Raw genomic sequence first — 26124 nt, 5'->3', positions numbered from 1 at the left:
TTGCTGTGCTCCTGCCTCCATTATGTCTGATGTTTTTTCCCCAGCTCTTAACTCTCACATCAACCTGACTGCATATTCTATGGAACTGACCTTGGTTAAGTGTTGCAAAATACACAAGGACAAATTTTTCATCTCCAGAAAGTCTTAGTACTGAACACGATAACATTCACTTTGAAATATTGTTCATTCAAGCTTCACAAGCACACCCTCCAGATTCAAAATCCCACAATGACACCCAGTTTTGTTATGATCTTTAATTTTGAAGAGAAATTTGAATACTCAGTGATTAACTGGAAGAACTGTTCATGAAATTTTCACATTTTTAAACAAAAAAAATCAACTGGATTAATTGAGCAGAATAGCACGTATGACCTTAAATTGTAAATCTAGTTTTGTTTTGAGTGACGGAGTAGATCCACACCAGATGAGGATCTAATACCTAGATTTAGGCTGTTGTCAGGAGCTTTTATTAAACACAAAATGGCATCTCAATATAAAGTAATATAAAACATGTTTTCAGGCTGCAAATTAACACTGTGTTTAAAATAGCTAAAAGCTGCATTTCTGCATTCCTGAGCTAACTGAATCACAGATTAAGCAAACAATGCCTTCTTCATAGTATGGATCTAATTAAGCTAGATAGGACATTACTGACCATCCTAGCTAACCTTGAAGCACAGGTATGAGGAGATAATGCATGTGAAACAACATTATTTCCCAGGAAATATCATTGGGTTAATCTGTTGTCCATTATGTAATTTTATTACATTTTATTGGATTTACTCTGTAATTAAGGCTGTACTGTCTCTTAAGAAACATATGAAAATTGATATTTTATTCCAAGTTAATCACGCAGTTTCTCCAAGGAACACAGAATCTTTTAATATCTGTCTTGCTGGACAAATCTTTTCCCGGCCGTTACAAATTAAAGTGTGAAACCTTGCTGAAGCAAACCATAATCCTAGTGTTCATTTGACCAAGGAGAGGCTTTCTGACACAGTATGTCGAAGGGCCGACAAAAGGGGAGGTCACACTGGATCTGGTGCTTGGTAATGAATCAGGTCAGATGTTTGATTTAGTGGAAGGTGAACACTTTGGAGAGAGTGACGATAATTCAGTTAGGTTTCATATAGCAATTTAAAGGGAGAGGAACATGCCACAGGTTAAGAGTTATCGATGGGGCAAGGGCAATTACAATGCAATTAGTCAAGACTTAGGATGCATAGAATAGGGTAGCAAAATGCAGGGGATGGGAACAATTGAAGTGTGGAGCTGGTTTAAGGAACAGATATAGTGTGCCCTTGATAGGTATGTCCCTGTCAGGCAGGGAGTGATAAGGTAAGGGAACCATGGTTTACAACAGAAATTGCATCTCTTGTTACAAAGAAGAAGGAGGCTCATGTGTTGATGAGGCAAGATGGTTCAGATGAGGCGATGGAGAGTTACAGATCAGCTCGGAAGGGTTTAAAGAGAGAGTTAAGAGCAAAGAGAGGACATGAGCAGTCTTTAACACATAAAGGAGAACCCTAAAGCTTTCTATAGGTATGTGAGGAATAAAAGGATGATTAGGGTTGGAATAGGGTCAGTCAAAGACAGAAGTGGGAAGTTGAGTGTGGGCCCTGTGGAGATTGGAGAGGTGTTAATGAATATCTCTCATCGGTCTTCACTCAGGAAAAGGAGAATATTGTCGAGGAGAAGAATGAGGTACGAGATATGAGACTCGAAAGGATTGAGGTTAGTTGCACACAGGTGTTATCTATTCTAGAAAAGGAGTGAAAGGAGACAAGTGCCCTAGGGCGGATTGGATTTATCCAAGGATTCTCTGGGAAGCTAGCGAGGAGAGGGCAGAGCCTTTGGCTTTGATATTTGAGTTGTCATTGTCTACCGATTTAGTACCAGAGTGGAGGATTGCAAATGTTGTGCCCTTGTTCAAGAAGGGCAGCAGAGATGACCCAGGTAATTATAGACCAGTGAGCCTTACGTCTGTTGAAGGAAAGCTTTTGGAAAGGAATATTAGAGATAGGATTAATAATCATCTAGCAAGCAACAATTTGATTTCAGATAGTCAACACTGTTTCATCAAGGGCAGATCGTGTCTCATAAACCTCATTGAGTTTTTTGAGAAGGTGACCAAGCATGGAGATGAGGGTAGGGCAGTTGACATGGTGTACATGGACCTCAGTAAAGCCTTTGATAAAATTCCACATGGTAGGCTATTGGAGAAAATGCAGAGACATTGGATTGAGGATTACAAACTAGCTTTCTGAAAGAAGACAGGAAGTGGTGGTTTATGGAAAATATTCAGCCTGGAGTCCGGTTACTAGTGGTGTGCCACAAGGATCAGTTTTCAGACTACTGCGGTTTGTCATTTTTTAAATGACTTAGACACAGGCATAGGTGGATGGATTAGTAAATTTGCAGACGACACTAAAGTCGGTGGAGTAGTGGACAGTTTGGAAGAATGTTATAGGTTGCAGGGGGACTTGGATAAACTGCAGAATTGGGCTGAGAGGTGGCAAATGGAGTTCAATGCAGCTAAATGTGAGGTGATTCACTTTGGGAAGAATAACAGGAAGGCAGTGATCTTGGAGTCCATGTGCATAGATCCCTGAAAATTGCCACTCAGGTGGATAGTGCTGTTAAGAAGGCATACGGTGTGTTAGGTTTCATTCGAAGAGGGATTGAGTTCCGGAACCGCAATATCATGCTGCAACTATACAAAACGCTGGTGCAGCCACACTTGGAATATTGTGTATAGTTCTGGTCCCCATATTTCAGGAAGGATGTGGGAAGCATTGGAAAAGGTGCAGAAGAGATTTACCAGGATGTTGCCTGGTCTGGATGGAGGGTCTTATGAGGAAAGGCTGAGAGACTTGGATCTGTTCTCATTGGAAAGAAGGCGGCTAAGGGGGGATTTGATAGAGACATATAAGATGATCAGAGTATTAGATAGGGTAGACAGTGAAAGAATTTTTCCTAGAATGGTGAAGTCAGCTTGTATTAGGGGCATAACTACAAATTGAGGGGTGATAGATTAAAGACAGGTGTCAGAGGCAAGTTCTTTATGCAGAGAGTGGGAAGGGTGTGGAATGCCCTACCTGCTAAGGTAGTCAACTCGGCCACATTAGGGAGATTTAAACAATCCTTCGATAAGCGCATGGATGATATTGGGATAGTGTCAGGGAATGAGCTGAGAATAGTTCACAGGTTGGCGCAACATCAAGGGCCGAAGGGCCTGTTCTGCGCTGTATTGTTCTGTGTTCTAAACTTAGTGCAGGAGGCTGAAAGAAATGAGCAGCTTTTTTTATATCGATATTTTTATTAGAAATTTAACATTTTTACAAGTTTACAAAAATAAACAAAACTCTCAGATATAAACATTGATATACAATAGCCAAAGTTTAACAAGAAAGAAAAGATAAAAAACCCGAAACAGAAAAAAAAACAAAACTCAACTGTCTACTAATCTAACCTACAACTAACCAGAGTGTATATTTAAGTCTCTTACATGCTCGGAATGTGTTAACATCAGATGTAATAAAACCCGTATTCGTGCGGGATTCCTCTCCCGAGGGGCCCCGGCCCAGCCAGGTTTGTAATCTCAATTAAATAAAAGCCCTTGTTAGGATAGCCGAAATATCTGTATTTATGTAACTCAAGAAGGGCTGCCATATTTTATAAAATAATTCGGTCTTTCGCTGCACTATATTTGTGAGGAAGTCAAGGGGAATACATTCCATAATTAATCTGTGTCAATTTGAACGTCCAGGGGGGCCCTCAGCCACCCAGTTTTTCCTTGCACAGAAAGAAAGAATAGAAAATAGTCTCTTCCCGTACATGTCCAGGGAGGGAAAGTTCGAAAAGCCCAAAAGGAGAGATACAGGGTCCACTTTAATTTCCGTTCCTAAAATTTCTGTCAGGGTACTTGCTACTTTAGTCCAATATCTACGGATCTTATGACAGGTCCATAGGCAATGTGTAAGAGTGCCCACCTCTATTTTGCATTTAGGACACATTGGAGATGCTCCTGCCGTAAATTTTGCCAGTCGAACCGGTGCTATATGGGCCCTATGAAGTATCTTCAGCTGGATAGCCTGGGCTCTGTTACAAATAATAATTCTTCTAGCATTTTCCCAAATATCATTCCATGTTTCTATAGAGATTTCTAGTCCCAAATCCTGATCCCATGTTTTAAGCAGATTATCCATATCTCCCGATACTTCATCATGTAGTAAATGATAAATAGTACTGGCGGAAGATACCCCCACTGGTTGAAGGACACTACATTCTCTATCTGATTTATAAAGACTATCTAATAACGTAGTCTTCTTCTGTATATAATCTCGAATTTGAAAGTATCGAAAGAGGTCTCCATTAGGTAATCCAAATTTCTGACGCAGCTGTTCAAAAGACATCAGGACCCCATCTTTAAATAGATCCCCTAAACATGAGATACCCCTGGATCTCCAGAGTTTAAAAGTGGCATCTGTCAACCCTGGTTGGAATCCCCATGCTCCCACTATCGGTGCATAGGGGGATGTTTTATGTGAGTTGCCCTCATTTTGCCGCATTATATTCCAAGCCTTAATTGTGTTTAGTATTATAGGGTTTTTACAGTGATCTGTAATGATTTTCCTCTTGTCTGAAAATAAAAGGTTAATAAGTGGGTATTTTACTTGAGAGGCCTCGATGTCCAACCAGATTGGGTCTTGTCTGATCCACAATCAATCAGCTATGTAACTTAATAGAGAACTTAACTGATATTTCCTAAAGTCTGGGAAGTCCAATCCTCCCCTTGTCTGTGGAAGCTGTAGCTTCTTCAGCTTAATGAGGGGCCGTCTATGATTCCAGCCAGCCATATAATTTACATAGAGCCGTCCTCGGCAGCATCACCGGAAGCATTCTCATAGGATATAGGAGACGGGGCAGGACATTCATTTTGATTAATGCTATTCTACCCAACCAGGAAATTGGAAGGACTCCCCATCGCTGGAGGTCCTGCCTTATCCCTTCCAGTAAATGCACAAAATTAGCCTTATACAACTGACCAAATACTGGAGTAATAAAAATGCCTAAATATAAGAAGCCCTCCAGGGACCAAGGGAAGGGAAAAAGGGATCCGTCCACTAAGTGGGGTGTCATAGCAAGGCCACCCATTGGCATAGCCTCCGATTTTGAAAAATTAATTTTGTAGCCTGAGAATGCGCTAAATGTATTAATAACTTGGATTAGGCGAGGTACGGACATCAGAGGATTACTGAGGAATAGAAGAACATCATCTGCATAAAGGGTAATTTTATGTTTACCTGTACCAATCCTTGGGGCCGTTATATTAGGATCAGCTCGTATAGCTTCTGCTAGTGATTCAATTATTAGTGTAAATAACAATGGCGCGAGGGGACATCCCTGACGGCAGCCCCTACCCACACTGAAGCTATCCGAACCTAATCCATTGGTAACCACAACTGCTTTGGGATCACTATACAATGTTGAGACCCATTTGGTAAACACCTGACCAACGCCAAACCTTTCCAATGTGTAAAACAAATATGACCATTCAACCCTATCAAATGCCTTTTCCGGGTCTAATGAAACCACTACTCCTGGTATCTTTCCCTGATGACAGGCTTGAATCATATTCAAAACCCTTCTAATATTATTGGATGATCTATGGCCCTTAATAAACCCCCGTCTGATCCTCCTTTGTAATATGTGGCAGTACCCTTTCTAGTCTCAGTGCTAACGTTTTAGAAAGGATTTTAAAATCTACATTTAGCAAGGATAATGGTCTATATGATGTGCAATCTTCTGGATCCTTTCCTTTTTTTAAGGATAAGAGAGATATTTGCCTCTTTCAGCGAAGGCGGGAGACAGCCCTGATTATATGCATAGTTATACATGTCCATAAGTGGACCAGCCAATATTTCTGTAAATTCTTTATAGAATTCAGCTTGAAAACCATCTGGGCCCGGTGCCTTACCACTCTGAATTTGCCTAATTGCACCAAGTATTTCTTGGACTGTAAGAGGAGCATTTAGGACCGATACTTGTTCCGGAGTTAGGCCTGGAAAGGTCAAATTTTTAAAACATGACTGCATCCTCCTCATCCTATCTTCATAATCCTGCGATTTATATAACTCAGAATAAAATTCTCTAAAGATCGCATTAATCTTTTTATGATCATGAGTTAAAATACCCGTACTTTCCTTGATAGACGTAATAGTCTGAGGGGCCTTTTTTTTCCTTTGCAAGAAATGCTAAGTATCCACCCGGTTTGTCGCCATATTCATATAACCTTTGTTTTGCAAATAATATTTCCCTCTTAGCCGTTTGAGTAAGCGTAGTGTTTAGAGCTGTCCTAAGAGCCAAAATCCTTTGCAATTTAATAATAGAAGGTCTATCAGTGTATGCTGTTTCAGCTGCTTTTAAGCGAGCTTCAAGCAGACGCTGTTGTTCTCCCTTCAATTTCTTCTGGGTCGCTGAATAGGAGATGATCAAACCTCGCGTGTAAGCTTTGATGGTCTCCCACATCATTGATGGGTTGCGAGCTGTACCTGAATTAATTTCTAAAAAAGTTTTAAATTCTTGAGAGAAGTACTTTACAAATTTACTATCTTTCATTAGGAAGGGGTCCATACGCCAATGCCGAGGGGATGTCCCATTGTTCCTCGCCTTAGTTTCCATATATACAGCAGCGTGATCGGAAATTGCTATACTACCTATTTTACAGGATGATATGGAATTTTTAAAAATCGAGGGGGCGAAAAACATATCAATTCTGGTATGACATTTATGTGGATTGGAGTAAAAAGAAAAATCTCTGCCCTGTGGATGAAGACATCTGCATACATCTACTAATCCTAATTCTTTGTTCGGATCCATCAGTTGTCTAGATCTGGGAGATACTCCGCCAGTACTCTTGGGAATCCTATCTATTTCCGGATCCATAATACAATTAAAGGCTCCCCCTATAATTATATGACGGGCACCAAAAGCCATCAATTTTGAAAAGGCTTCGTTATAAATTTAAAGGGGTGTGCCGGAGGGCAGTACAAATTTAAAATCCCATATTCCTCTCCATTTATGAGGGCTTTAATCAAAATATATCGTCCAGCTTCGTCTTTTATCTGCTTTAGGATTTTGAAAGGGAAATTCTTTCGGACAAGTATAACAACTCCCCTGCTTTTTGAGCTAAAAGAAGAAAAAAAGGCCTGATCAAATCCACCCTGTTGTAATTTCAAGTGTTCTTTATCCGACAGGTGTGTCTCCTGTAGGAGAGCTATATCAACTCTTTCCTTCTTAAGATTTGATAATATTTTCTTCCTTTTGACTGGCGAATTACTCTCCTTGACATTCCAAGTGCACCACTTAACCGACTGATCAACCATAATCATCTGGGCCAATCCGAGATCCCTCGGGAGGGGGAACCCTATCCAGAACATCCCGAGCGTAGAGCATATAAAATTTACAAAAATAACGCCTCTCTAATATGCCCACAACAATACAATAAAAAACCATTTCTAAAAAAAACGTATCGAAGTGGAGATTTTCCCCTTGTTCCCAGAGGGTGTCACTTCCTCGCCAAAAGTCCATCATATCCTCTCCCAACCAATGCCCCACCCTTGACCCAGACGCTCCTCAATAAAATGAGAATTCAAATATAATACAAAGCTAGAGTTAACAGTGAGCACCCTACCCCACCCACACCAACACCTGGATATATTTGGTAATGTTAATACCATATATAAATATATAACTATAAAATTACCACATCAACAAATAATAATTAAATATAATACAAAATAACAAGGGAAAGCAACCTCGCTCCTAGAGACAGAGGTAAATTTGAATAAGGTAGCCACCTCTCCCCACCAACACCAACCAAACCCCCCAGCTTTTTTTTTAATATATACCCCAGCATTTTTATATATACATATACACATACACACACACACACACACACACACCCCTCATATATACATAAAATAATAAAAGAAAACAACCCCAAGGGGGGGGGGGGGGAGAAAATCAAATCCCTCTCCCTACCCCGCATGATAATATTAAACAGTAAAGTAAAGTCAGAGGCAAAAAAAGGGGGGGATACAAACCAAAGTGGGGTGAAAGGCAAACCAACATCCATTATGCCTTACAGTTTATCTAAGAGAGTCTAAGAATTCCTTAGCCTTTTCTGGCGATCCAAAGTTATATACGGATTGTTCATGGTTAAAGTGTAACGTCGCTGGGTAGCGTAAGGAGTACTGAATATTTAAGTCCCTTAAACGCTTCTTCGCCTCGTCGAATGCCTTCCTCTTTCGAACCAGAGCCGGGGAAATTTCCTGGAATAACATGATCTTGGATCCTTTATAGATCATAGCTTGGGGGTCTTTTCCACCCTTGCCTGGCCTGATCCAGCTTCCAGATTTAAAAGCTGTGGCAGCCACTGCTCCAGGAATACTGTAAGCTGGCCTTCTTCTTCCCGTTCGGGTAGGCCCAGCAAACAAATATTTTTTTGACGACCTTCAGCTCTGCCCCTCCAACTCGGCGCTCGATTTCTTTCATGTCTTGGTCGTGCTTTTGCAGTGTGGCCGAGAGTGAGTCCCATCGACTTCGGGAATCCTCGCTAAACGCGCCGATCTTCGCGTCCATCTTGGAGATCATCTCCACAAGGCTTGCCCCTGTAGGTAAGTCCCCCGGGGCGGCTGTGGACGCCTCTGCTGCAGCTGGAGAGAGTGGGGGAGGGGGTCCTGCTTGTTGTGAGCTGCGGGCTCCCTTCCCTTTAGTCATTTTAACTAAAGATTAGATTGTTTAAGTTTAATATTAAACAACTAATTAAATTAAACAACTATTATCAATGATTTGGTGAGTGTGGTGGGGGTGGGTGACCCACTTTACCCAAATCTTGGGAGGAGCACTGTCGACTCAGACTTGCTAGTTGCCACCATCTTGTATTTCCCTCAGAAATGAGCAGCTTTAAAACAAAAACTGGTAATGTATGAGTGTGATGGAGTATAAGCCTGTGTGCGTGTTGGGTGGTGTGTGTCTGTGTCCGAGAGAGAGCGTGTACACGAGAGAGTATAGATAAAAGTGAGGAATTGCACTTTGCTTTAATAAAAAGGGGACGGACTTGTAGCAGTTACTGGCGGGGCCCTGGGTGCTGTTGTAGAAGAGAGACATGGTGTGGTTCAGGTACATAGTTCTTTGAAAGTTGCATCACTGGTAGACAGAGTTGTTAAGAGTTGATTAGCCCACTTGCCTTCATTGTTCACACCTTCATTAGATTACTCACAATGTGGAAATAGGCCCTTCGGCCCAACAAGTCCACACCGCCCCGCCGAAGTGCAACCCACCCATTCCCCTACATTTACCCCTTACCTAACACTACGGGCAATTTAGCATGGCCAATTCACCTGACCTGCACATCTTTGGACTGTGGGAGGAAAGCGGAGCACCCGGAGGAAACCAACGCAGACACGGGGAGAACGTGCAAACTCCACACAGTCAGTCGCCTGAGGTGGGAATTGAACCCGGGTCTCTGGCGCTGTGAGGCAGCAGTGCTAACCACTGTGCCACCGTGCCGCCCACACAGTTGAATATTGGAGTTGGGACATCATTTTGAAATTATACAGGATGTTGGTGAGGCCACTTTTAGAACACTGAGTACAGTTCTGGTCGCCCTGTTATAGGAAGAATACTATTAGAGAAGGTTCGGTAAAGATGTACCAGGATGTTGTCAGGACTGAAGGGTTTGAGTAAAAAGGAGAGGCTGAGACTTTATTCACTGGAGTGGAGGAGGTTGAGGGGTGACCTTATTGAGATTTGTAAAATCATGAGGGGTGTCGGCAAGGTGAGTAGCAAAAATAGTGAGGAGCATGTTTGCTTATGTCGAGTCCTAAATAAATAAATATTGGCTCTACCGTTTCTTTTTCTCCTATTGGCATTTGGACACTTAAATTTGTCAGTAATTGCAGCATTGCCACAGAGTGTACAGCGCATGCTCCTCGGTGTCACCAAGAACGGCGCATGCTCCTAGCTGTCCGCTGCAACGGGGCGCGACCTTCTTTAGAAGCTAATGGGGAGCCTTGGAGGACCGGAAGTAGGGTAGTCCTCCTGCCAATGAGAACATCCACTACTGTCTGAATGCGGAAGTTGTCCCATGAGCTTCTGAAGCTGCTGCACCTCTCTCTCTGAAAGAAGATTGAGCTTCACTCCAGACTACAACTTCCTTCCTCTGTTTAACATTGTGAGTACGGCACTCTCTTTTCCATTTCTTTATTTCATTGTGGGCTTCGATTGTTGACTCGCAACAACTGAATGTAAAGACAGTGAATCCAGGGAGGAGCAGACTCAGGAAATGTTGATCCAGATCAGTGTCTCAGTTCGCAAAAACAGTCCCACAGTGTGAAGTTATAGCCTTTGCTGTGGGGGGATAAAACAGCAGAAAGGAAGTGCATTGTTTAAATGGTGATATATTGGGATGTGGGGAAAGTGAGGACTGCAGGTGTTGAAGATCAGAGTCAAAAAGTGTGGCAGCTTCCAAGCAGCAGGAGTTCGACGTTTCGGGCCCGAGCCCTTCATCGGGAATGCCGTGTGGATGTACAAAGGGGCCTCAGCGTCCTCCTACACCAGTCACTGCCTGTTGTGGAGACAGGTGCTGCAAGCAATCAGCAAGGCAAGTGTTATATTAGCAAGAGGAATTGAGTTCAGAAGTGGGGATGCCTTCCTGCTGTTCGGGGGGGGGGGGGTCATTAAATATATTCAAGGCTGAACTCCTCTGATTTTTGAACAACAAAGAGGTGGATGTTTCTGGGGGAAGGCAAGAAAATGGTTTCAAGACCAGTATAGAACAGTTACAGAGTCAGACAGCACAGAAACAGACCCTTCAGCCCAACTAGTCCGTGCTGACTATGTTCACAAACTAAACTCGTTTCACCTGCCTGTCTTTGGCCCATATCCCTCCGAACCTTTCCTATTCATGTCCTTATCCAAACATCTTATAAACGTTGTTACTGTACCTGCATCCACCATTTCCTCTGGACATTCATTCCACACACAAACCACTCTCTCAAAGGAAAAAGGTGCTCCTCATATCTATCTTAAAATCTTTCTCCTCGCACCTTAAAAATTTGCTCCTAATCTTGAAACGACACCTGCCATTTACCTCATCTATGGTTTTATGATTCTCTATAATGTTGCATCTCAACCTCCTGTGTTCCACTGAAAACATCCCAGCCTATCCACCTCGATGTAGGTAGATTAATATCTAGTTATGATCTGTTCAAAGCTGGTGCAGGCTTGAAAGACCAACTGACCTACTCCTGCTCCCAACTCACCTACTCCTGCTCCCAACTCTCTCACTATGTCCAGGACAGTAAGGGACTATAGGACAGGAGCAGACATTTGGCCATTCACCACATCAGGTCTGCTCATACCATTCAATTGTGGCTGATCAGTTTGTCAACCCCATTCACCTGCTTTCTCCCAATACCTCTCGATCCCCTTGATACTCAAGAACCTATCTATTTCAGTTTTAAATATCCTCAGTGACCTGGCCTCCACAGCCTTCTGTGTCAAGGAATTCCATAGATTCACCACTCTCTGGCTGAAGTTTTTTCTTTTCTCCATTCTAAAAGGCACTCTGGTCCTAGTCTCTCTTACCAATTGAAACATCTTTCCAATGTCTAGGTCGTTCAGTATTATGTATGTTTCAATTAGATCCCCCCCCCCCCCCCCCTGGTGAGTGTAGGCCTGTTAATCAACATGAACCAGACCCTTCAGGATGAGGTACAGCAGGGATTCGGTTCAGCAAACTGAGAATGGAGGGAGAGTGTGTGGGATGGAGATTTTCAGCTTCTCTGGAATAAGGGAGGAAAAAGCGATAAATCAGAACTGATCGGATGGGCTGATCGGCCAAAGAGTGGCAGGTGGAGTTTAATTTAGAGAAATGTGAGGTTTGCATTTTGGTCAAGCAATCCAGGCAAGACTTACACAGTTAAGGGGAGTGTTGCAGAACAAAGAGACCTTGGTATGTTTTCCTTTATTGGTCAGAGCATTGAGTACAGGATTTGGGAAGTCCTGTTGCTGTTGTGCAGGACATGTGGTTAGGCCACTTTTGGAATACTGCATTCAGTTCTGGTCTCCCTGCAATAGGAAAGATGTTGTGAAACTTTGAAAGGGGTGGAAAAACTTTTATAAGGCTTGTTGGCAGAGTTGGAACGTTTGAGGTACAGGGAGAGGCTGATAGGCCAGGGATATTTTCCCTGGAGCATCAGAGGTTGAGGGGTGACCTTATAAAAGTATATAAGCGGCATGGATCAGGGCCAGGTCTTTTCCCCAGGATAGGGGAGTCCAGAACTAGAAGAACATCGGTTTAAGGTGAATGGGGAAATGGGAAGTGAGTAGAAACTTTTTCACGCAGAGGGTGGTGGATGTATGGAACCTGCTGCCAGAGAAAGTCGTGGAGGCTGGCATAATGACAATATAAAAGGCATCTGCCTATATGAATGGCAAGGGTTTAGAGGGATATGGGCCAAATGCTGGCAAATGGAACTACGTTAATTTAGGATGTCTGGCTGGCATCTGTCTAGGTTAGGGTGGATTAGCCAGAGGATGTGCAGGTTAGGTGCATTAGTAAGGGTTAAATGCAGAGCAATAGGCGTTGGGGAATGGGTGTGGGTGGGTTACCCTTCGGAGGGTCGGTGTGGACTCCCTGGGCCGAGTGGCCTGCTTCCACACGATGGAGCTTTTCGGAAGGGAAGATGTTTTGCAAACTGCGCAGGCGCACTGCGGACCACACGCCCGCCGTCCGGAGCAGGGCTCAGAGGGATATGGGCCAAGTGCTGGCAAATGGGACGAGATTAATTTCGGATATCTGGTCAGCACCAAAGAGTTTGATCCAAGTGTCTGTTTCTATGCTGTATATCTGTGACTCTGGCTTTCCACAAACATTTACCACACCTTTACGTTCAGTTTCTCTCTGGTGTCTATGTTAATACCTTGATGTCTCACTTTGCTCCCCCGCTTCCCAGGGACGTTAACCATTTTGTGTCTGGTTCTTCATCAAGAAGCTGCATTGCAGGTTCACCCTGAATTGACACTCTTCCCAACTGCCCCGAGTGTGGGAAAGCCTTCCGGAATTCCTTGAACCTGCTCAGGCACCAGCGGCTCCACACTGGGGAAAGGCCCTTCAGCTGCCCCGAGTGTGGGAAGGCCTTTGTCCGGGCCTCCCACCTCCTGACCCACCAGCGGGTCCACACGGGGCAGAGGCCCTTCAGCTGTCCTGAGTGTGGGAAGAGATTTACCCAGGCCTCCAACTTGCTGACCCACCAGCGGGTCCACACAGAGGAAAGGCCCTTCAGCCGACCCGAGTGCTGGAAAGGCTTCACCTGCTCCTCCCACCTGCGGAGGCACCAGCGAGTTCACGTGCCACCGCAGGGGGATTGAAGGAGCGACGGCCCAGTGCCATTATTGACTGGACTATCAACCCAGTTTCGGGGACTCCTGTGTTTGAATTTCACCGCAGCAGATGGCGGACTTAGAATTTGGTCAGAAATCTGGAGTTCAGAATCTAACGGTGAAACCATTTTCGGGGGTTGGGGGTGGTGAAACCCCCATCAGATTCACTCACGTCCTTTTTAGGGAATGAAACTCGTGGTGGGAGAGGATTCACTCAGTCCTTCCAGCTATCTCCTTTTACCCGGTGTGGCCTACACGTGACTCCAGACCCACAACAGTCTGGTTGACTATGCCCTGCCACACCCCCTCCTCCACCCCCCCCCCCCCCCCTCCACTGGCAAATGCGCGGAGAGAAACTCACTTGGAATCAAGGCATGGGTTGAAATTGGTGAGTGAGGCAGTATTTCCTTTGGGTTCCGGCTGTAGCAAGGAACCAATTACAAAGGGACAACTCGGCGCTGACCAATAGTAGAGGAAGAGAGGCGGAGGGGGTGGCAGTGTGAGCGCTTTGACCTTGAGCTGCTTATTTAAAAAAAACAGCAACTTTTTCTACGTCTTTTTGGTGAGGGGGATGTGGGGGTGGAATCTGAAGCTGTAACAAAGTTGGGTCACAATAAAGGTTACCTGAACTTACTTACTGCAAGATTCAGGCTCTCATTGAAAGTTTTGAGCTCCAAGAGGTTTTTGTTTTAAAGCTGCTCATTTTTTTGCAGCCTCCTGTACTGAGTTCCCAATGTCGTGTATCAGATGGAGCAGTGAATGAGGAGCTAGTATTGTTAGAAATTGTACATTTTTTGTGAGTGCAGGTACTGCATCGTTTCATCGGCATTGTAAAGTTTCCTGGCAGCACCAGGAGGTGTGGGCTGTGTTCACTAGATACGCGTATCTTTACAATTAAGAATACCTAAATTGATATATTCAGAAACATAGCTGAAGTCTGAAAGCATGTTAAATTTTTTAAGAGCTGTTGAAACCTTTCTGAAACTTGCACTGAATTATATGCAGTTTAACCACAGCTCAGGACAGGTTGGAAGGGGTGAATGGCCTTTTCCTAGTCTTGTGATATTGGTTCTGACTAGCATGGAAACAAGCCCTTCAGTCCACGCCGACCAGATATTCTAACTTCACCTAGTGACCCATTTGCCAGAATTTGGTCAATGTCCCTCTAAACCCTTCCTATTCATATCCCCATCCAGATGCCTTTTAAATGCTGTAATTATATTGGCCTTCACCACTTCCTCTGACAGCTCATTCCATAAACGCACCACCCTTCGCGTGAAAAGGTTGCCCCTTAGGTCCCTCACAAATCTTACACCCCACCCCCAACCCTAAATCTATGCCCTCTAGTTCTGGACTCCCCCCTACCCCCAAACCTGGGGAAAAGAGATACAAAAGTTCATTTACTCCCCCCACAGGATAAAGAGTTGCCCAGAGGGAGGGGGTTTCACTCTGAACCCCTCAAGACCAGTTCTGCGCAGTGACATCAACAATGGAACGAGGGGGTGGGGTAAGGTGTCTGGGTAATGGGGTGGGGCCAAGCCGAAAGCAGTCCCTGCACCATTTGCAAAAATCCCAACCCGAGGAATCTGCCCGAGGCAGATGGGAAATGGAAGCCTTTCCCACAGTTGCCACACTTCCACGGTTTCTCCACGGAACGGGATTCCACGGGTTTCTCCATGGCTGAAGCTTCAGATGTACACAAACGTGTGTGGAGCCCCTTCCCAGGCCATATAACTGTTTCAGACTCCACACTCAGTGCGCTGCAACAGTAGGGTCTCTCATCCAGTCCCACTGATGCTGAAAACTTACTCAAACAGGAATCAAAAAGCTTTGCTGCTTCTCACAGACTCATAGTTGAAAATTGTTGTGGTCCCGATGGATTGAGTGACTGTCAGGCATTGACGTCAAATAAGGACTGCAGACGCTGGAGAGTCAGAGTCGAAAAGTGCGGCGCTGGAAAAGCACAGCAGGTCAGGCAGCATCAGAGGAGCAGGAGAGTCAACATTTCAGGCATAAGGCCTTCATCTGTTGATTTTGAAACTTCCGTCTTCAGATCTTCAAATACTCCGTAAAGAGAGATTACAAAGCTCATCACTGTCAGTGCAGGGTAGAAATTCTGAACAAGCAATTCTACTTTCTATGGAATATTCTTGTGTTCTGTTATTCCACAAAATTGAAAGCACCATCCCACTCTCTCTCCCCCTCTGTTCTCACTCCGCTCTAGCTCATTCTCCTGAAGGTGCTGATTCAGGATCTTACAGGGGCAGAAAAGCAAAAACGTCAAGACTGACTTCTCTCTGCATTTTGGATAATTCCACCTGAAAGTTAATATCTTTCACAACACTGGGATACCGCTGAGAGGGAGCAGGTCTGATTTTGGGAAGCAAAGAAAATGTGTCAATTCAGGGTGAATCGGGAATGCAACTTCTTGAGGAAGAACCAGACACGAAATGGTTAACGTCCCCAGGAAGGTGGGAGCAAAATGAGATGTCAAGCCATTAACACCGACATTAGAGAGAAAGTGGACCTATTGACGTGGCAAATGTTAGTGGAAAGCCAGAATCATAGAGATGTACAGCACAGAAACAGACCCTTTGGTCCAACTCATCAGTACCAACCAGGTATTCTAAATTAATCCAGTCCCATTTGTCAGCACTTGGCCTATGTCCTCTAAACCCTTCCTATTCAGATACCCATCCAGATGCCTTTTAAGTGCTGTAATTGTACCAGCCATCACCATTTCCTCTGGCAGCTCATTCCTTACATACAGCACCCTCTGAATATAGGAGTTGCCCCTTAGGTTCCTCTTAAATCTCACCCTCACCCTGAACCTATAACCCATCCAGGGAAAAGATCTTTTCTATTTCCCCTATCCATGCCTCTCATGATTTTATAAACGGTTGTAGGGTCACCCTCAGCCTTTGAAAACTCAACAGAAAACAGCTCCACCCTGTTCAGCTCAAACCCTGACAACGTCCTTGTCAATCTTATCTGAATCCTTTCAGGTTTCACAACATCCTTCCTCGAGCAGAGAGACCAGAACTGCACACAATACTCCAAAAGTAGCCAAACAAATGTCCTGGAGAGTGCACAACGTAACCTCCCAACTCCAATCCTCAGAGGACTGGGAAAGTTTTCAAAACTCACAAAAGACAACCGGGAAAGAATGGAGGGACAAACAGATCTTTTGCGGGTCAGCTTGGAACATCAGGGTGGGGGAAAATGGGAATGAGGGAAAGAAGCTGAATGTGCTGGAGCAAGGTGGAGGAAGAACAGAGGATGCAAAACCGGTTTGAAGCTGCAACGAGGAATATTGCATGTGCTGTACTTGTACCTGTTGCAGTTACTGGTGGGAATCGGGTGCATTTTAAACATGAAAACAGAACAGCTATCTACTCCTCCCGCCTTCCCAACGTCGATCCCTCTGTCCCTCCTCACCCGGGTAACTAAGACACATACCTGAGTTTGTGGAGTCTCCTCCCTCCCTGCATTCACTCCAGTTGCTACAAGTGAATAGATTTCCCCTCCCCCCATCTCTGTCTCCCTCCCAGGATGAAGAGTTGCCCAGACATAGTGAGATTCACTCACGGACAGGGCCACTTCCCTGCTGTGACATCAACATATCAAGAGGCGAGTCACAGTTTGCAAAACCCCTTCCCTTCAGAGAACCCTCACAGTGTGGAAGCAGGCCACAGGGCCTAAAGACTCCATACTGACCCTCTGAAGGTTAACCCACCCACACCCATTCCCCTACACCTGTTGCTCTCCATTTACCCTATCTAACCTGCACATCCCTGGGCACTAAATAATTCAGCATGGCCAATCCACCTTAACCTGCACGTGCCTGGGCACTATGGGTAATTTGGCATAGCCAATCCCCCCGAACCTGCACATACAAATTCACCCCCATGGACGTGTGTGTGTGTTTGCACGAAAGAGAAACAAAAATCGACATCAGTATATCTCTGCCTATTTGAGAACAGGTGCCTTACTTCTGTTGTAAATATTGTTGTAAATCATAGCTGGGTGCTAATAGTTAGATGGAAGGGAGACAAAATTCCCCAAGTAGGGCACCATGAGAATCCTGGGAGAGCCCTATTTCTGGTTTACTTCTGAATGAACAAACATTAAGCATAAGCACCTATTTATTTCTAATTTTGTTTCATTTTTCTTGTTTAATTCCCTGTTATGACTACACTCTGTGCCTGGATGGTTGACAGGCTGGGAGATTGTGGGTTGGGGCATGATTACTGAATGTTTTAATGTTCCAGAAGGGGTAATAGGGAACAGGGAGATCAACAGAGGACGGAGAAATCAGGACCTGAAATCCGAGGTGACACCAGACTACCCTGTGATCAGTGCTTTGATTAGCAGTGCCAACCCTCTACCTTTACCGAGCTTCCCATCTGACTATCCCCTTGATATTCAGGATCCAATCCTTGCCACCCTGAAGCCATGTCTCTGTAAGGAGTCTCGGATCATAATTATTCTCTTCAATGTGTGCAGTCAACTCATTCACTTTTGTTACAATGCAGCACACATTCAGACACACTGTTTTAAGTTTCAATTTTTGTGACCTTTAAAATCCAGTTTTGATTGCTGGTACATTTACTCCCCTTGTCCCTTTCTATCACACTCTGATGTTCATTTTCCACATCACTATACTGCTGACTGGCCTTGATTTGGATTGGCCATGCTAAATTGCCCAGAATGTCCAGGGACGTGTAGGTGAGGTGGGTTAGCCATGGGAAATGCAGGGTTACAGTTTCATAGTAATAGAAGCAGGAGTCGGCCATTTGGCCCATCCAGCCTGCTCCACCATTCATTAAAATCATGGCTGATCTATCCATCAACTCAGCTCCTCCTCCCTGCATTGTCCCAACTACCCTTCATTCCCCTACCATTGCAAATACCCATTCAACTGTGTATTGAGTTTAAAGTCATAGCGATGTACAGCATGGAAACAGACCCTTTCGTCCAACCCGTCCCATGCCGACCAGATATCCCAACCCAATCTTGTCCCACCTGCCAGCACCCAATATCTCTCCAAACCCTTCCTATTCATATACCCATCCGAATGCCTCTTAAATGTTGCAATTGCACCAGTCTCCACAACTTCCTCTGGCAGGTCATTCCATACACACACCAGCCCCTGTGTGAAAAAGTTGCCCCTTTGGTCTCTTTCATATCTTTCCCTTCTCACCCTAAACCTATGCTCTCTAGTTCTGGACTCCCCCACCCCAGGGAAAAGATTTTGTCTATTTATCCTATCCATGCCCCTTATGATTTTATAAACCTCTATACGGTCACCCTTCAGCCTCTGACGCTCCAGGGAAAACAGTCCCAGCCTATTCAGTCTCTCCCTGTAGCTCAGATCCTCCAACCCTGGCAACATCCTTGTACATCTTTTCTGAACCCTTTCAAGTTTCACAACATCTTTCGCATATGAAGGAGACCAGAATTGCACGCAATATTCCAACAGTGGCCTAACCAATGTCCTGTACAGTCACAACATGACCTCTCGACTCCTGTACTCAATACTCTGACCAATAAAAGAAACCATACCAAACGCCATCTTCACTATCCTATCGACCTGTGACTCCACTTTCAAGGAGCTATGAATCTGCACTCCAAGGTCTCTCTTAGTGAAAATGCCTCTACTGCTTCCGTGGTCAGAGAATTCCATAGATTCACTACTCTCTGGGAAAAGCAGTTCCTCCTCATCTCGGTCCTAAATCTGCTTCTCCTAATCTTGAGGCCTGGTCTCCCCAGTAACAGAAATGACTCGATAGGGTAGGGCTTCATCCCCACAGTGCAACAAATTCCCACCTTCCATCAAAATCCCAGATGTACTTACTTACTCACTCAGTTGTTGTCTCACAAATGCAAGATTTCATTGTAACTTCTGCTCCCATTAAGGGCAAAACATCTCCGAAAGCTGCTCTGAAACTTCAGCCTTCACAATCGCACCTCTGCTTTCACCGAAGAAGATTAGAGTCATACAGCACGGGAACAGCCCATTTGGTACAACTCGTCCATGCCGACCAGATATCCAAAATTCATCTTGTCCCATTTGCTAGCATTTGGCCCACATCCCTCTGCATCTGGGTGGGTACATGAATAGGAAGGGTTTTGAGGAATATGGGCCACATGCTGGCAAATGGAATAGATTGATTCCAGATATATGGTTGGCATAGACGAGTTGGGCTGAAGGATCTGTTTGTGTGGTGTATGACTCTAACTGTCTTCGGTGAAAGCAGAAGTGTGGTTGTGAAGACTGGGTTTTCAGAGCAGCTTTCAAAGATGCTTTGCCCTTCCTGGGACCGGAAGAAGTTACAATGAAATCTTTCATTTGTGAGACAGCAAGCAACTAAGTGAGTACATCCGGGATTTTGGTGGAAAGTGGGAATTCATTGCACTGAGAGGATGAAGCACTACCCTATCCAGTCACTTCTGCTGGTGGCTGAGACTAGGCCCCAAGCTTTGGGGGAGTAGGTTTAGGACAGAGATGAGGAGGAGGAAGTGAGGGCTGCTGATTTTCCCAGAGAGTAGTGTATCTGTGGAACTCTCTGCCCGAGGAAGCAGGCTCCAATATGCCCCGGTCCTAATTCTTCAGCTTGACGTACCCGTGACTGTAAACTTTGAAGTGCTTTGGTTAACTGCAAATATTTCCCACTTGTCCAACAATCCAGTGTCAGCTGTTTCAGTCATTGGGATGGTTTTGATTCAGCTACTAAATACATCTACTCTTATTAGACAATATTCATAACAATGTACGCAAGGTGATTCTATATACGCAAGTTGTAGACAATTTAAAAAGGCCGACCAAGCAAGGAGGTGGTTAACAAACACAGGGCATCCCTCTTCGAATATGCACCTTGTTTGTTTACAAATTAAACACGCTTCAGATCTTTTCCTAGCTGCTTTCCGAAAATCTGGGTGGCATCAGGTTTGAGAGTGTTAACAATAATGGACATCATCAACTGAAATAGGCAGCAGCAACGAATTAACACAAACCAGTCCAGCAGGGGGCACCCATGTTTTGGTTTGAGTATTGAGGGAGTAGAGATGGAAATGTGTTGCTGGAAAAGCGCAGCAGGTCAGGCAGCATCTAGGGAACAGGAGAATCGACGTTTCGGGCATTAGCCCTTCTTCAGTATTGAGGGAGGACCCTTTTTGAGACCCCTGTGATATCAGTACCATACCCAGGCTAATGTGCATTGAAACCAGATTATGAAGTGTTAACTTTCCTGCAAACTTCTGCCTGTGTGTGTCTCTGTAACATTTTCCAACTTGCTTCATATCTCAGTTTGTCAGCTTTTCTTTATTCCTTCCTTCCTTCCAAGGCTAATGAGGCACTCACATTCCAGAGCAGCCCAAGTTAGGGAGTTGAGCCTCATAAATCCTGGCTGTGACACATTGCTGCTTAACCAAGTGGGCAAACTCTATATACCTCTCCATTGTTCCATTTGCAAATCGAACACTTTTCAACACAAGTTGTTTGTGTCTCTGCATGAGTCCATAACCCAGGGAAATACAACAGAGTCTTTAATAGTTGCCCAATGTGTCCTGTATGCCAAATTCATTCAAATAGGGTTTCACCTCTCGTAACCCTGGGGTAAGCAAATTCATTATTACTAACTTTGTAAAGCACAAGTGCTCTTAGCAGTATTACGTCCAGGCGCTAGGTCCCTGTTGAGTTCCCTCACTGGTATCTTGTGGCTGAGTAGGGAGAATTGTATCAACATTTCTAACAGCACTTTTGTCCCTGGCCAGCTTTCCTCTTTAGTTTGGACACAACAAAAGCAGCAATCACCCTCTATATTTCATCTCTCAAAGGATATCGGCCGGTGACCTGGCAGGACCAGGGTATCTCCTGCCTGACTCGCCAACTGTGGGGGATGAAAATAAAGCCCCATGTCAGGGAAGAATTTGTTTATCAGGAAGCAGCACAGCTGCAAGGCCAACCGTCTCCGCTGAGCCTGGGAAACACAAACTTAAGCAGGCACTAAGCTGAGATTCAAAATGGTTTCCAGGCTTTAATATGTGACCAAATGGCTGACCCAAATCTAATAATTCTCCCACATCATCGCAGGGAATTAAACAAGAAAAATGAAACAAAATGAGAAATAAATAGGCGATCGTGCTTAATGTTTGTTCATTATGAAGTAAACAGGAAATAGCAGTCTCCCAGGATTCTTATGGTGCCCTACTTGAGGAATTCTGTCCAACAAGTTTAATTGGAAGCACTAACTTTCGGAGTGCAGCTCCTTCATCAGGGGATTGTGGAATATAAGATTGTAAGACACAGAATTTATTGCAACAGTTTATAGTGTGATGTAACTGAAATTATATATTGAAAAAGACCCGGATTGTTTAAGTCTCTCCTCTGTTCGAATGACCATGATAGTTTCACTTCTTTCAAATGTAAATCACAAAACCTTTTAAAATAGTTAAATCCTCAAGTGAACTTTACCAATTGGTGTCGCATCAGCCCAGATAATGTATTGAAGGTGTGAGCTCCCCTGTGTGAGACTGTCTGTGCCACAATGGTTAAACTGACTTACAGAATCTTACATGGATTCATGCAGTCTTTGAGCAAAGTAAGACATAATTCTGCAGGTACAAATTCACCCAATAAACTTGTGCGTGTGTGTTTGTGTCTGTGTGTGGGGGAGGGGGGGAAGAGATGTATATTTGCAGATACATTCTATGTGCATTTTTGTAAGGAAAAATCTGCAGGCAGTCAATACATGTAATAGTTTGTAAATTCGACTTTGGAAACAGAACCAGTCTGACTCCAGATTGGGATACAGGCAGATTCTGACTTCACACCTTTAATGCATTGTCTGAGCTGAGATAAGACCATAAGACATAGGAGCAGAAGTAAGGCCATTCAGCCCATCGAGTCCACTCTGTCATTTAATCATGGCTTGAGCTTTTGCTATAAAACCTTGTTATCTTGAGAAGGTGACAACAAGATGTTCTGGGATTTACATTGTAATGAGACCTGTAACCTATTTGAAAAGGTCACAACCTGGAGTTGTGATTCTAGAATCTGGTTTCTAGTATCTGCAGTCCTTGTTTTTACCTCGTTGATTTTAACCCTACAGTGAATCCTCTTGCAAGGATGCCTGCCTTGAAGAAGTTTTCCTCCTCTCTCTACAAGAATCTCAAGGAATCCCTCTCCCACTGCAACTCCCAACACGTTTCCTCTGCCCTGAGGCTCTTTGACCATGTCCTCAAACAGACTCGCTACCACAGCCACGTTTGTTTCCTTGGTGCCTGCCTCCGTAACCAACTCATCCTACACGGACTCCGGACCACCTTTAAACCAGCAGAGTTCAGATCTGAACCCTGCAGGCGCTCTGCCTCTATTCCTCATGAAGGGCTTTTGCCCGAAAGGAAGATTTTTCTGCTCCTCGGATGCTGCCTGAATTGCTGAGCTTTTCCAGCACCACTCTAATCAAAAGTGGATTGGCCATGCTGAATTAGGGTGGATTGGCTATGCTAAATTACCCATAGTGCCCAAGGATGTGCAGGTTAGGGTGGATTGGCCGTGCTAAATTCCCCATAGTGCCCAGGGATGTGCAGGTGAGGGTGGATTGGCCGTGCTAAATTACCCATAGTGCCCAGGGATGAGCAGGTTAGGGTGGATTGGCCGTGCTAAATTACCCATAGTGCCCAGGGATGTGCAGGTGAGGGTGGATTGGCCGTGTTAAATTACCCATAGTGCCCAGGGATGTCCAGGTTAGATTGGATTGGCTGTGCTAAATTACCCACAGTGCCCAGGGATGTGCAGGTTAGGGTGGATTGGCCGTGCTAAATTACCCATAGTGCCCAGGGATGTACAGGTGAGGGTGGATTGGCTGTGCTAAATTACCCATAGTGCCTAGGGATGTGCAGGTGAGGGTGGATTGGCCAAATTAAATTACCCATAGTGCCCAGGGATGTACAGGTGAGGGTGGATTGGCCATGCTAAATTAGGCATAATATGCAGGTAAGGTGCATGACTCAGGGATAAATGCAGGGGAATGGGTGTGGGTTGGTGACACTTGGGAGGGTCGGTGAGGCCGAGTGGCCTGCTTCCACACTGTGGGGATTCTCTGAAGGGAGCGGTGTTTTTGGAAAGCGTGTTCTCCCCCGTGTGCTTCAGCGCATGCGCAGTGCGGCGTCCCGCTGTTGGCCATGCTCCGCCCCCTAAGCCGTTACTTTTCCTCGCCCCGTCCCTATGTGACGTCACGAGGCGGAAGTGGCCCTGTCAGTTTCAAAGTGAATCTCCCGCCCTCTGGCCGACTCTTCATCCTGGGAGGGAGGCAGAGATGGGAGGAGGGGAAATTGGTCACTTGTAGCAACTGGAGTGAATGCAGGGAGGGAGCAGCCTCCGCAAACTCAGGTATGTGTCTTAGTTACCCGGGTGAGGAGGGACTGAAGGATAGAGATTGGGAAGGGGGAGGGCTGGATATCTCCTGTTTTGATGTTTAAAATGCACCCGATTCCCACCAGTAACTGCAACAGGTACAAGTACAGCACATGCAATATTCCTCATTGCAGCTTCAAGCCGGCTTTGCATCCTCTGTTCTTCCTCCACCTTGCTCCAGCACATTCAGCTTCTTTCCCTCATTCACATTCCTCCTCCACCCCCTCCCGATGTTCCAAGCTGATCCTCAAAAGATCGGTTTGTCCCTCCATTCTTTCCCGGTGGCGTCCATTACTCTTGTCTATTTCTTGTCTTATTCAGCCTTGTGCGTGAACAACGTGTTAGCGTATATCCTCTTTCACTGCCAGCTGCTTCCTTGTTTGCGAAAGCAATATTTCCTCCCATTTTTCGCCGACGCTGAGCCTTCTGACCTCCCTGATTGTGTTTTTTTTTGTTTTTGCAGAAGCAGCAAACAGATGCTTATAACTGTTTGTACGAGCATGTCTAGCTTAACCTACACCCCCTCCCCTCACAGCACCTTATCTGTTTGATCTGTAACATCTACCATTGTTTGCAGGCACATTTCATGTATGCACATTTTAGCTATACTAAAATGTGCATACTAACACTGCTTTAACTATATCCCACAGGGGTGACCCTACAACCTTGTATAAAATAATGTGGGGCATGGTGAGGGTAAATAGACAAGATCTTTGATCTGGGATTGCTCATAGGTTTAGGGTGAGATTTAAAAGAAACCTAAGGGGCAACTCCTATGCACAGAGGGTGGTGTGTGTTAAGAATGAGCTGCCAGAGGAAGAGGTGGCTGCTGGTACAATTACAACCTTTTAAAAGGTATCTGGCTGGGTATATGTTGGGAAACATTTAGAGGGACATGGGCCAAGTGCTGGCAAATGGGACGAGATTGATTTAGGATATCTGGTCAGCATGGACTGAAGGGACTGTTTCTATGCTGTACATCTGTGATTCTGGCTTGCTACGAATGTTTGTCACATCTGTATGTTCAGTTTTTCCCTGGTGTTGGTGTTAACGCCTTGGTGTCTTATTTTGCTCCACACATCCTGGGGACATTAACCATTTCCTATCTGGTTGTTCTGATCTGGACTGCTGTCTGGATCTTCGGATTTCTGGGATTGGTCAATATACACATCTGGAAGTGACTTTGTCAATCATACAAGCAATAGTTTATTCTTTGATATGGCCTGGACGGTAGACTCTGATCAGCCCAGAAGGATGAGATGAGATTAGATTAGATTCCCAACAATGTGGAAACAGGCCCTTTGGCCCAACGACTCCACACCGATCCTCTGAAGAGTAGCCCACCCAGACCAATCTCCCTCTGACTAATGCACCGAACATTATGGGAAGTTTAGCATGGCCAATTCACCACATCTGCACATCTTTGGATTGTGGGAGGAAACCCACGCAGACATGGGGAGAATGTGCAAACTCCACACAGCCAGCCCCCCAAGGCTGGAATCGAACCTGGGACCCTGGTGCTGTGAGGCAGCAGTGCTAACCACTGAGCCACCGATGAGTACTCCTAGAGTGCCAAAATAATCTGCCGACTTTTAGAGTTTGGATAGAACTTATGTACATTGTTTGAGTCAGACATTGAGCATGATCACATAGTAACAACCAATCAGATCCCGCAAGGTCCTCATACATTTTTGACTTAGACTAGGGTGGCACGGTGGCTCAGTGGTTAGCACTGCTACCTCACAGCACCAGGGTCCCAGGTTCGATTCCAGCCTTGGGTGACCTTGGGCAGGTTGGGCCAAAGGGTCTGTTTCTGCGCTGTGTGACTCTAATTGTCTTCAGTGGAAGCAGAAGTGTAGTCGTGAAGGTTGGACTTTTAGAGCATGTTTTGCCCTGACTGGGAGCAGAATAGTTTGACTGAAGTGTATTGGTGTTAATGCCTTGATGTCTCATTTTGCTCCCACCTTCTCGGGGTCGTTAACCATTTTGTGTCTGGCCCTTCCTCAAGAAGCTGCATTGCAGGTTCACCCTGAATTGACACTTTTATTTTTGCTTCCCAAAATCAGACCTGCTCACTCTCAGCAGTATCCCAGCGTTGTGAAAGATATTAACTTTCAGGTGGAGGTATCCAAAATTCGGAGAGATGTCAGTCTTGATGTTTTTGCTTTTTCTGCCCCTGTAAGATCCTGAATCAGCACCTTCAGGGGAATTAGTTAGAGCGGAGTGAGAACAGAGGGGGAGAGAGAGTGGGA

At 44.9% G+C, this 26124-nt stretch overlaps 4 protein-coding genes across 4 annotated transcripts in view; 1 reads left to right on the top strand and 3 right to left on the bottom strand.

Moving 5' to 3' along the window:
• The window catches only part of LOC148144967 (uncharacterized), a 136223-nt gene that overhangs the window by 10729 nt on the left and 99370 nt on the right, over positions 1–26124 (bottom strand). The window lies entirely within an intron of this gene.
• The window catches only part of LOC148144968 (uncharacterized), a 293614-nt gene that overhangs the window by 246235 nt on the left and 21255 nt on the right, over positions 1–26124 (bottom strand). The gene's annotated exons all lie outside the window — the stretch shown is intronic.
• The window catches only part of LOC148144969 (uncharacterized), a 56673-nt gene that overhangs the window by 9325 nt on the left and 21224 nt on the right, over positions 1–26124 (bottom strand). The window lies entirely within an intron of this gene.
• LOC148144970 (uncharacterized) overlaps positions 1–26124 on the top strand; it is a 219692-nt gene that overhangs the window by 191508 nt on the left and 2060 nt on the right. The gene's annotated exons all lie outside the window — the stretch shown is intronic.

This window comes from Chiloscyllium plagiosum, unplaced genomic scaffold, assembly GCF_037043375.1.
Source record: "Chiloscyllium plagiosum isolate Xiang-an unplaced genomic scaffold, Cpla_swu_hap1 HiC_scaffold_27, whole genome shotgun sequence".
NCBI classification, from domain to species: domain Eukaryota; kingdom Metazoa; phylum Chordata; class Chondrichthyes; order Orectolobiformes; family Hemiscylliidae; genus Chiloscyllium; species Chiloscyllium plagiosum.
This window is presented reverse-complemented; position numbering and strand designations above follow the sequence as displayed.